At 49.4% G+C, this 12,229-nt stretch overlaps 1 protein-coding gene across 2 annotated transcripts in view; it reads right to left on the bottom strand.

Annotated features, from left to right (window-relative positions):
• Nucleotides 1–1,000, bottom strand: part of TIAM2 (TIAM Rac1 associated GEF 2) — a 238,380-nt gene extending 237,380 nt beyond the window's left edge. For both annotated transcript variants that reach the window (XM_052645856.1, XM_052645853.1), the window contains exon 1: nucleotides 898–1,000. The gene's annotated coding sequence lies outside the window, so the exon portion shown is untranslated. The remainder of the gene's footprint in view (nucleotides 1–897) is intronic.
• Between the last annotated feature and the right edge of the window lie 11,229 nt (nucleotides 1,001–12,229).

The following is a 12,229-nucleotide window of genomic DNA, read 5'->3' as shown; positions in this document are numbered from 1 at the left end:
GGTTAAAATAATTTCGTCAGCGGCCTTTGAGGAAGGGGAGGTAGAACGGATGAATAAGCATGAGAAGAGAACCTCAAGACCTTGGCCATGTGGTGAGTAAAGGTCTTATCGCGACCCAAGGCTGCGTAGATTACAACTGTCACCAGGCAGCCTCTCCGGGGGCCTCCGCAGAGGCAACGCGAAGGGAATGATCTTCAGGACCAAGCCGACTCCCCTCCCCCCAGTTAAGCAAAGTTACCCCGCTTTGCTATTTTAAAAAGTTAAGAAGCACAGGGAAGCTCAACATATTAAGTTTCACCGTGTCTTAAAGAGAAACGACCTCGGTGCAATCGTTCCCCCCTCACCTTTGCGGCGGCTGCCCGGCCGTCAATTGTTGGGAAGAATGGCCTCTTTTCTTTCCAAACTGTTTTTGGTAAATATGATCCGTTTGCGACACGACGTGTCGGTTTTCCCAGAAACTTGGCACCTGGGCCCCTCGGAGCGGAGCCGGGCGGGGGCGCGGCGGCGGGACTCCAGCCCTTCCGCCGGCGGCCCCCGGGCTCGGGGGACCCTGAGTTCGGAGATCCGAGCCGCGGGCGCGGGGGGCCGCTCTCCCAGGACCTTCCGGGCGCTGGGCCGCCTCACCCCAGAGGCCCCGACGCCCTACCGCGGGGGTCGGGAAAGCGTTTCCTCCGCGCAGCCAGCCTGCGCGGGGTCCGGGGCGCGCCAGGGCGCCGCTCCCGGTGCTCGGGGCACCGCCGGCTGGGCGACCGCAGCCGCCACCCTGGGCTCCCTGCCCGGGGCAGGCGGAGGAGGGCGCGGGGAACAAAGCCGAGGCGGGGGGCCGCCCGCCCCGAGCCCCGGGCCGGGGTGGTCTGGACTCGCCCCCACCCCAACCCTCCCCATCGCCCCCTTTACCTGGGTGGAGAGCCCGACACGCGCCCGGGCCCCCGATCGGCGACACGGCCGTTCCCCCGGGGTCCCGGGTGCGCGCGGGGCGGCGCCGGCCGAGTTGGAGAAGTTGCCGGGGTCACTTCGCCCACGCGCGGGCGCTCAGCCTCCGGCGGCCACGACTGCCCCTCGCCCCGCGCGCAGCGCCTTTGGCGGCGAGAGGAGCCGCACCTTCCTCCGGGGCCGCTGGGCCCGCCTCCTCCCCGCCCCCGCCGCCCAGCCCAGCCCACCCCCCACCATCTCCCATCCTCCACTCCCCCCACCAAAGGCCCCCACCTCCACCCCAGCCCGGCGCGCATCCGCAGCCGCGCGCACAAACCAGCCCCGCGACCCTCCCTCACCCACTCCCGCCCCCGTACCCCGCGATCGCCTTCTAGGACGTCCCCAACTAATCAACAGCGAGAACTCCGCGAGCTTTGAGTAAGCGCCTTCCTGTGAACTCGGTGCTCTGCCTGCCATCGAGGATGCGAAGCGTTAAGATCCAATTCCTTCCCCATAGAGCCAAGAAAGGGAAGGTAAAAACGTGGGTACCGCTGAGGGCAGGAGCAGGCGGTATCTGAAACCCGGTGCAGACAGGAGAGACTGCTAGTCTCCTAAGCTTCCCAAAAGAGCGAGAGGGAGGAGACAGGAGGGGAGGGGGGTTCAGGAGAATTCAGACCTTCCAGGCGAAAGCTGTAGAGTTTATGGAGAAACCTGAGGAATCCAGAGGGCCTGGGTGATGAAGAGGGGGTAGGACGCTGGGGAGAACCAGGAATGAAGGCTGCGTTGCCATGATCGGTGTCTCTGCCTTTAACAAAGGCTCTCCCGGAGAGAGAAGGAAGGGGAAAGATAGAGTCCGTGTGATAGTGTGGGTCCCTCAAAAAGCAGGCACCAAGGCAGGGTAGATACGGAAGGATCTTCTTAGGGGAGATGGCGGTGGGATGAAATGTGAAGGGGTCCTGGAGAGGCAGGCGTCCTGCGAGTCTGACCCCAGTTAAGGAGACAGAAGCAACCGGCCTGACCTCCTGGCAGCCTCCGGAAGATTGTGGGCGAGTCCTATGTCCAAAGAGACCCATCCCAGGGGGGACCAGTTCTCCTTGGCACCCACCTGCCTTAGCACCCATTTCTCTAACAGTCGTTAGCTGGGAGCAGGCAGACAAGAAGTGTGGCCTTGTGCACAAACCCAGACATGAATTTCAGGGGACACCAGCCAGGGCCCTTCCTCAGGTAAACTCCAGAAAGCTGGAGAGGGTCCGAGATCTTCAAGGAAGCTTCTGCCAGTTGGCACCAGGCTAAAAGACACGTGGAAGCAACCTTCCCACACACAGCTACAACTTTTAAATGAGGTCCCAAGGATGTGCTGCTCTCAGACACACCTGGCTCTCCATTTTCAGCTGCCACAGGTCTTCCCTGCAGAGACCCTCCCTGGTCCTGCTCACGTGACTCTGCCTGGGGAAACGTCTCCCACGCCACTCACTCTCCAGGTCCCAACTCAAGCATCACTTTAGCGCAGAGCTACCACCCTGGGATCTTTACATGCTTTTCACCCCGGCTTCTTATGTTGTGTTTTTTCACACTTCTTCCAAAAAAAATTTTTTTTTCTGATTATTGCAGACTTGGGAAAGTACATGTAACCCAAATGTCTCCAACTCCCCCGGCCCAATCCCCCTTCAAAAGACACCTTCCCAGGATAATCAGAGTCTGAGTCCCAACCTATGTGTTCCAGTCTGGGTCTAATCAGGAAAGAGAAAGCACACAGTAATTAAGCAGTAACAGTTTAATATAAAGAATTAATGGGACTTCCATGGTGGCCCAGTGGCTAAGACTCGGTGTTCTCAATGCAGGGGGCCCAGGTTCGATCCCCCGTCAGGGAACTAGATCCCACATGCCAAACGAAGCATTCGCATGCCACAATGAAAGGTCCCGTGCAGGCTAATAAATAACAGGAAAAGCAAATTATTAACTATATGACAGGATTTGGAGCAATGAAGGGTTGACTAGTTAGAAGTAAAGGGAACTCAGAAGAGAATAGGGACAGCACATATAAATATTTTCTTAGGCAGCCACAACCCATGGGACTGTGATAGAGCCTTCCTCTATCCCAGCCTGAGACCAGACCCTGTTGGGGAGAAGGTGGCTCTGGCTCACCAAGTGCAAGAAAATCACTGTGGTCTCATGCCAGTGGAACTTGCTGGAAATCCACCCCCTAAAACTTACTGAATATCGACCCCCTTGGGTGTGGGGAAACTGTTCAAAAGGAAGTGTCTTATGGAAAAGCACTTCCCTGCAAAAACTACCCAAAAGAGGTGCCAGAAGGAGCCGGTGGTCACTGGATGCCACCTGGCACTGCAGAACCCTGGTATTGCAGGAACCAGTCGAGAGAGGTCACAGCAACCAGCAGGCAGAGTTGTGCCCTCTCACAAGATCTCCCCGACGCCCTGCACTGATAATGCTAAACCACAAACCAGCTGGCAAAGGAAGCTACGCAAAAGGCCCAAACCCCTTTTTACAAAGAAGGCGAAAAGGGTGAATTTGGAGCTGACAGTGATGGGCACACTATGTCACCTCAGCAAAGTCCAGGCATTGTCTGGTTTCCCTTCCCCAAACATGCCTGCACGTTCCAGTGGCCACTGTTATCTCTCCGAATCTCACCCTACTGCCCTTTCTCCCCTCCGCCTGCCGTTTTGTTCCTGACTCCCACTCCCTCCGCTGCAAGTTGGCTCAGCATTTTCTCCTACAGCTTTACAAGGGGGAGGCCAGCTTCCTGGCCCAGCTTCTCACACCACAGCTGTGACCACATTGAGAGGGTCACCAAAATTGAACAGACATCTTGGGGCAACAGAAAGGGAATTGCAGAAGGGGAAAATAAAAGAGCTGAAACCAACTAATGATACCAAAGATGTGAAACCATCCAGAGCATCTCTCTCCTGAGCCCAAACCCCCCATCAGGACCCCCAGCAGAATCCAGGCTGCAGTGCTATCAGTGCCTAGTGAGAGAGGCCTCAATCTTAGTCCCACTCCATTAAGTAAAAAAAATAATCAATCTGCAGAGACGAAGCTCTGTCTGTAGTAAAGGTGAGCATTCGAGTCGTTAGGGAGAGAAATTTTACCCTCCAGGACTAAAACTTGCTCAGTTATTAATCCATTTATGGAGACTTTTAATCCATTTATGGAGAATTTACTCAGCACTTGGCCCTGTAGCAGGTCATGGGTATATAATCAATGTCATCATTACAATGTGAGGGAGATGCATAGCAAATAAATCATTCTACAAACACTGCTTTTTGTGTCTCTGCTAAGAGGCAGAGCATAGAATAACGAGTTAATCCAGCTCTAAGGGATGACTGAAGTTGGCTCCATCAATGCAGGTGAAGGGAGCAGTTAATTTGAAGCCCTGAGGTGGGACAGAGCTGAGCCCATCGGAAAGGGAGGGAGAAAGGACAGAAGAACCAGAGAGGAGGCCACAGAAGAGCCAGTCACGCATGCTCTTGTAGGCATGTTAAGAATTTTGGATTTTATCCTTAGAACAATGAGAACCTTCTGAAGGTTTTAAGCACCAGTGTAGCTGGAGGGTGGAGGGTGGGGCAGGGGGTGAAGAAACTGGAGGCTCTATCTGGGAAGGGCATGTGGAGAATATATGAGACCAGTGTTCAGAACAGTTTGGACCTGGAGACGAAGACAGAGAACTAACTGGCTGGGAGAAAGAAGGTCTAACCCAGGGCCTGGCTGAGACTCTGCTGACTGCGCAGAGGGAAAGACTGCAGAGACAGGACTCTCGTGAGATAGAGTGCAATCAGCAAAGAAAGCTGAGGGGAAAGAGCCAGGGGCCTGGGAGACCATCAGGAAGTTATCATCTTTGATAAGCAAGATCACTTCCCTTTAGAAATACCAAAGGCCCAATTAAAGCAAATCTTTGCGCGGATTCAGTTTGAATATATCTTTGGGAGTAGGTAAAGCAAATCTACCTATTCCCGAAGATATATTCAAACTGAATCCCCGCAAAGACCAGAACAGCCTGGTTTTTTAAAAAAAGGCAAGCCCCAGTGTTCTCACTGTCCATTCACATCATCGCCACCAAGATGCTTCAGTTATAGCATCCAAGTATTTACTAGAAAGTTAAAATAATATTAGCTATAACCCCACTCCCTAGGAAAAAGAAAAGTGTTCTGTCATATTCTTTTACAGACCTTTTTTTCATACTTAAATTACTCAAACCTAATTTTCTTGAAGGGATCAACCCAATTCATCTTTTTACCCCCAGTGATTTTGTATGTTTTCTGGCACCTAAAGGGTGTCTAGCAATGTTCGCAGAATTGAAATTTGTTGCCAGAATCTTTTGTTGGACTTTCTGGTAGCAGGACATTGAGTCCAAGGCTCTAACAAACAAGTCATCCTTCCCCTGTTCTATGTCAGAAAGAGTTTTCTTAAAACACCTTTCTAGTTGTTTGGAACTTCTCTGTGTGTTTTGGAAGTTGTGTTTTTTTTTGTTCTCTTTTCTCTCTTTCCCAGAACCTAAGGGAAGAGAGTCTTTTTTGCCAAGTAAACTCTCCGCCTCAGCCTGGGCCCCGCTGGTTACAGAAATGACATTAGATACACACGCAATGGTAATACCACTCAAGAATGGCTGCATTTCATACCTATCTCCACGGAGCTCAAATTCACTTTTACGGCCTCTTTGTGGGTGAGAAGGAGGATTCGAGTGATGGTTACTTCCTCTAAGAGCTTTTCTATTACTTCATGCCCCGAATTAACAGGCTCCATGCACCTCCCTCCCAGCGCCCCAGGATCCAGTAAACAAAGACCACACTCACGCCAGCCCAGCGTCTCCCGGCACTGCAGGCAGTGTTGCCGGCAGGTCAGGCTAACTTTGGAAAAGTCGAGATTTCCCGGGGCGGGGGTCAGGTTTGGGGGGGAGTGGGGGGCCGGAGCGGGGTTGGTGGGGGTCGGGTAGCCTTTTCAAGGGAGGCTGCAGCTTTGCTTTCTGAAGATCACTGGCCCAATGCAAATAGTTTCTTTCAGCCGTTCCAGGAGCTTGCACGAGCCACTTCACAGCACTTTTCCAGCTCCTGAAAGAAAGAAGGCATTAGGCCTGATTACAATTCCCCAAAGCTGTGTATACTCTGATACTCTGGATCCACCCTGCCCTGCCTGCAAACCAGTTGCATGTATGTCTGATGTGTAGTGGGGTGGGGCGGCACACCCGCTCACACAGTGAAGGACTTTTCTTTCTCTTGCATTCATCTGACCCGTTTTTTCCTTCCCACTGACAAGTAACTATAAAAGTCTTTCACTGGTCTAGTTTATTAGAACTAATTTATTCTTGAAAGAAAAAAAATGGTAAGATTACTTTGTTAAAAAACAAAAGGTAAGATTACTACCCCATTATAAAAGGTCTATGCTTGTTTAGAAGGTTGCTCAAGATTCCAGGTCTAAAAAAACACATTTAATCCTGCAGAGAATCTGTCTTGGCTAGGGCTGACGCTGTCTCTGCCCTAGCCCTGAGATGGGAAGCGTCTCCCCCCATCTCCAAAGAGGAGACAGAGGTCCTCGGTGCTCCCTGGAAAGCACGCTACTCCTACATTTGTGAGTGAGCTTTGAGCGGCTCAGCCCAAGTTACCAACGTCCTGGTCTGGCTTCTGTGTAACTTACATGTGGACAACCTCCAAGACCAGTGAAAGACTTTAAATCTTGGACTTCACCCTCAAAAGACACACCCTTGGAAAAAAAAAAATGCCTGTGATATTGACTGTTTTTGTTGATGTTGTTGTTTTGTTCTCTTGGCCCAGTGGTGCAGCATGCAGGATCTTAGTTCCCTTACCAGGGATCAAACCAATGCCATCTGCAGTGGAAGGATGGAACTGTAACCACTGGACCACCAGGGAATTCCCTGATAAAACTCATGTTATTGTAAGTTTGTTTCATTTTCCATAACTTAGGAAATCTGATAAGCATATCTGAAAATGTAAAAGTATTTTCTGAATCAACATAAAATATCAATTTTAATGCTTATATACCTTAAAGAGGTCCAGTCAACTCTTGTGCGACAGCTGGCCATCTCTCCAGCCTTTATTTTCACCGGAGCCCTCAGCAGAGGAAATGTGTTTGCTGAACCCATGAACTTTCCATGAAACACAAGACGTATAAAACAAGAGCACGCCTTTTCTCTCAAGTTCCCCTTTATGGCCCTAAGTTCCATGTTTTCAATTCCCTCGTCCCATTAAACTTGTTCTTGGACTTCGTCGCAGGATCTCTAGTTGGACTCTTCCTGAATTCCTTGTACTTCCTCCCAGCCCTGTTCATTATGTTGGGTCATTTCCATTTGCCCCTCAACAGCACAGTCTTCGTAACTTTCTGCTATGTAAGTGCTGCTTATTATTATTATTGAAAGTATTCGGGGTTTGGAGTTTGGATGTCACAGTTCTAAGTGAGTTGGAAGGGAGGAAAAACAGGTCAACTTCCGTTCACGGGCTAAGACAATTTAAGCCACGTCTGAAGTTGAGGGTTGTTGGGATGGAGCCATCTGGTATTATGGACAAGATCTTCACATGGGAAGTGAGTTTTGACCTTAAACTACGTAGAGAATGGATTTCCACCATTATGTTAGAACCAGCAGCTTTCTCCTCGTAAGTGGAGCTGTGAAATCCATTTCGGTATACCGGTGTGGTGGGGGTGTTTGTCGTTTACTCACTACGACATATCCGATACTTTTGCAACCCCATGGACTGTAGCATGCCAGGCTCCTCTGTCCATGACATTTCCCAGGCAAGAATACTGGAGTGGGTTGCCATTCCCTTCTCCAGGGGATCTTCCTGACTCAGGGATCAAACCCAGGTCTCCTGCACTGACAGGTGGGTTCTTTACCACTTGAGCCTGGGAAGCCCATGCCTGTGAGTAGTGAGAATAAATCACATTAACTGTTCTGTTACTAAAAGTTACTATTTGACGATGATATATAATTTGTGGGTTTCAGTTTCAAAGCTAGGGCATTAAATGAGCTAAAATCTGACCTTGAGCTCAGATTTACATGTTTGCCAACTTCTCCTTGGTCCAATATATCTCAAAAGGAAGAAAAAGAAAGTCTTAGGGTATCCTATAACAACTATAGTAAATGTTTATCAAATGGATCCTATACATTGCATACTTACATATATATGAAATAAACATATGGGCATGTCAATACATATAGACAATTTGATTCTTTCAAACAGCTTCATTCCAGTGCATTTTTTTAAAGAAATTTACAAGCTTTAGTAACAGAATGAGGAAATTATGTCATGCAGAAAAAAATCTGCCTTTTGTCTAGCACATTACATAAATACTTATTAAATTAACAGATACATAAATTAGTAAATCTTCATTATTTAATTTGGACAATAATACCCTGACTTCATGGCAACTGTTTGGTTTCTCACCCAAACTTTCTTATTAGAAAGGTTAAATAAGCCATAAGCTTTAAAATCCACACGCCAGGCTTTTAAATCAGATACAGTTTTTGATAGGACTATGTATAACCTTTCTATAACAAGTTAGGTCTGTATCTTTATACTGTAAAGAAAACAGCTCCATAAAAAAGAATTTTTTTTTTATCATTTTGGCATTGCAGTGGTCTCTTCTAGATTTTAAAACTACCACCACCATCGGCAATGGTTCCCCAAAGTTACAGGATTAATGAAGTCTTTTCCCTGCTATTGCGTTAAAAGTTTTAAAAACATTCCTATTTCACCTTTTTTTTAAAGGAGAAGAAAGAAAGAAAAAAAAAAACTTTGTTGTTGTCTACTCTGCATGCTTCTGGAACACCTTGCTCACTCCCACCTTCCTTCCCCCTCTCCCAAGAAGGGACGGGAACTCTGTTTGCATATTCTATTATTATTTCACGTCATTGGAATGAGTCTCAGCAAACAGACTTTCTCTTGTGGAATTCCCTAATAAAAACCGACAACTTGTTTTGAACAAGCAGCCTCTGGAGCAGGAGAAGCAGCAGAAGCTGGTGCAGGAGCTGGCTGGGTTTCCCTCCTGCCTCACAGATATCTCTATCATCTGAATATGCACTCCCAGCCCCCAGGCCCACGAGAGAACTTACAGAGCAAGTTTTCAAAAATATGTATTTTTTACTTATTTGGCTATGCTGGGTCTTAGCTGTGGCATGTGGGATCTAGTTCCCTGACCAGGGATCGAACCCGAGTCCCCTGCACTGGGAGCGTGGAGTCTTAGCCACAGGACCACTAGGGAGGTCCCTATAAAGCAATTTTGGATGGTTTGAAATAGAGGGACTTAATTTGTCACCTGGTTTGGACAATTTCTTGCTTCAAGTACCATTTCCGGATAGCATCAACTTCTGCAGAGTCCTACATGGACCTGGAATTTAATTGAGAAAGGCACCCAGTCCTGACAACTCTTGTTAACCAGCAGTGTTCTCGTGGCTACCAGCTCGCGCAGAAACCCAAGGACATGCCAGATTTACCTCCTGCAGGAGGAAGTGGTTGAGAAATCCATCTTCTTTTCACTGTGATGAGGTAATGAGAAACACGCCGTCCTGAGGAAGTACTAGAGGGACTTGTGTGTCTCCCCAGCACCATCCCGAGGGCAAGGTGAACACAGCAGCGACTGACAGGCAGTGGTGGAGACCTGCTGTTGGCTTATCTGTCTACCAGCTCCTGCGAAAGCAAGCCAAAGAACAAGCCGTAAGTCTACGAGTCATTCATGAGCTCCTTTCTGCTTTGAAAATGTAGTTCGTGCTTTCTAATTGTCATTATTATGACATGCATGAGGCTTCCCTCATAGCTCAGTCGGTAAAGAATCTGCCTGCGGCGCAGGAGACCCGGGTTCGATTCCTGGGTTGGGAAGATCCCCTGGAGAAGGAAATGGCAGCCCACTCCAGTATCTTGCCTGGAGAATCCCATAGACAGAGGAGTCTGGCAGGCTACAGTCCGTGGGGTCGCAGGAGTCGGACACGACTTAGCTACTGAACCACCAACCATGGCATGAATGCTCATTGAATATTGGCTTTTGATGATTACAATGACCTTGTCCTTGGGCACACTGGAAGCGGGCCATGGCCTTCCTCGTTCCATCCTCATCTCTTCCCAATCCCAGGACAGAAATCACACAATCAACAATGGTCGTCTGTTGCTAAGAACTTCAGCTGTGAACTTTCTCCGGAGATATTTGTACTTTAACTGTAAACCTAACGATGCCTTCGAGAAGCAGAGGAATGATGCTACCCGATGGATCTCAGACACTCGTGGAAGCAAGGAGGCAATCTGACTGAGGAGACCTCCCTGGAGCTCTTCAATGCCCCCAACAGGCCCACCCTGATGGTACACAGTTATATGAGGAAACACCGTAGCTGTCACTAATTCCTTTCCTGGTGAGACCTTGACCTGAGCTGTTTTTAACTGCAAAGTACACTTGGTAGTAAACTGTATCTGTTTCCTCAGTTGCTGTGAATTCTGACTCAATCCAGTTCAGGCTAGCTTAATGAAACAAGAACCAGGAAAGCAAAAGCTTTCTGGCAGTTGCCTCCTGTACTGATGTACTGAGCTTGGGCCTCCCTGGTGGCTCAGCTGGTAAAGAATCCGCCTGCAATGCGGGAGACCTGGGTTTGATCCCTGGGTTGGGAAGATCCCCTGGAGAAGGCAAAGGCTACCCACTCCAGGATTCTGGCCTGGAGAATTCCATGGACTGTGTAGTCCATGGGGTCACAAAGAGACGCCCATGACTGAGCGACTTTCACTTTCACAGAAGGCAATTGATGCAATATGAACTCAGGGAATTCCCACATGGAGAGAAGCAGATGAGAGCCGCCCAGATGTAAAGGGAACATGAAAGGTAATCTTGAAAGGAATATAATATGAGCTCAATGCCTGAGTTACATATAAAATGTGAAGACATGTACAGAAATCTAATGTCTTTCCGTTTCCATAATTGGACTCAACTTGGTTTACCAGCCCCCATTTCGAGTTTGCGGTTGTATTCATTCCCGAGGGCTGCCCTGGGAAAATGTCCACACACTGGGTGGCTTTAAACAATAGAAACTTATCGTCCCAGAGTTCTAGAGGCCAGAAGCCTGAAATGAGTGTCCACAGGGCCGGGCCTCTGTGAAGGCTCAAGGGGAGAATCTCTTTCACGCTGGTAGCTTCTGGTGTTTCCAGAAATCCTCAGAGTTGCTTGGCTTGCAGACACATCTCTCCCATCTCTGCCTCTGTCATCATGTGGCGTCTCTTATTGGGTCCCTGTATTTTTTTTTTTGGCCCCACCGTATTCAGGCTTCCCAGGTGGCTCAGTGAGTGGTAAAGAGTCCACCTTCTAATGCAGGAGACACGTGTTCGATTCCTGGGTCAGGAAGATCCCCTGGAGTAGGAAATGGCAACCCACTCCAGTGTTCTTGCCTGGAAAATTTCATGGACAAAGGAGCCTGGCAGGCTACAGTCCATGGGGCTGCAGAGTCAGATACAGCTGAGTGACTGAGCACAGCATGCAGGGATGGAACTTGTGTCCTCTGCAGTGGAAACCCGGAGTCCAAACCCCTGGACCACCAGAGAACTCCCCCTCTTCTCCTCTTCTTAAACAGACATCAGTCATACTGGATTAAGGTAAGGTGAAGTCGCTCAGTCGTGTCTGACTCTTTGTGACCCCGTGGACTGTAACCTACTAGGCTTCTCCGTCCATGGGATTCTCCAGGCAACAATACTGGAGTGGATTGCCATTTCCTTCTCCAGGGGATCTTCCCGACCCAGGGATCAAACCTGGGTCTCCCATATTGCAGGCAGATGCTTTAACCTGAGCCAGCAGGGAAGCATATTGGATTAGGGCTGCCTCTAATGACCTCATCTCAGCTTGACTGCCTCTGCAAAGACTCTCTTTCCTATAAGGGCATATTCGAAGGTACCAGCCCTTCAACATATCTTTTGAGGAGACGTGATTCAATCCAGAACAGTCATGGAAAAGGAAATCTCACTCCTCCCAAGAAATGTAGTCCCTTCCAGTTTAAAAAACCTTCCCATATTTTGTCTGTTTCAGAGTTTTGCACGTTCTGATCCCTTTTCTTCTTCTCTCTGGAGGAGGCTGGGCGTGGGTCGGGCCAGGTGAGAAGCAGGTCAGAGCCCGCCCGGGTGAGGCACACTGGCCCAGTCTTCCGCAGGTCCCTCTTGCCAGGACCTAGGTGTGGACTTGGTCTTTGTTGCAGATGCTGCCATCCTGGGTTCCAGCCTGGGCCCGCATAGTTAGGACTCCACAGGCTGTGTCCTCCTCTCAACTGGGAGGCCTCCTCCTGTCTGCAGGGCTGTTTTCAGCCTGGCTCCAAGCCTTACAGACACAAAGA

Source organism: Budorcas taxicolor, chromosome 9, assembly GCF_023091745.1.
Source record: "Budorcas taxicolor isolate Tak-1 chromosome 9, Takin1.1, whole genome shotgun sequence".
Lineage (NCBI taxonomy): Eukaryota > Metazoa > Chordata > Mammalia > Artiodactyla > Bovidae > Budorcas > Budorcas taxicolor.
This window is presented reverse-complemented; position numbering and strand designations above follow the sequence as displayed.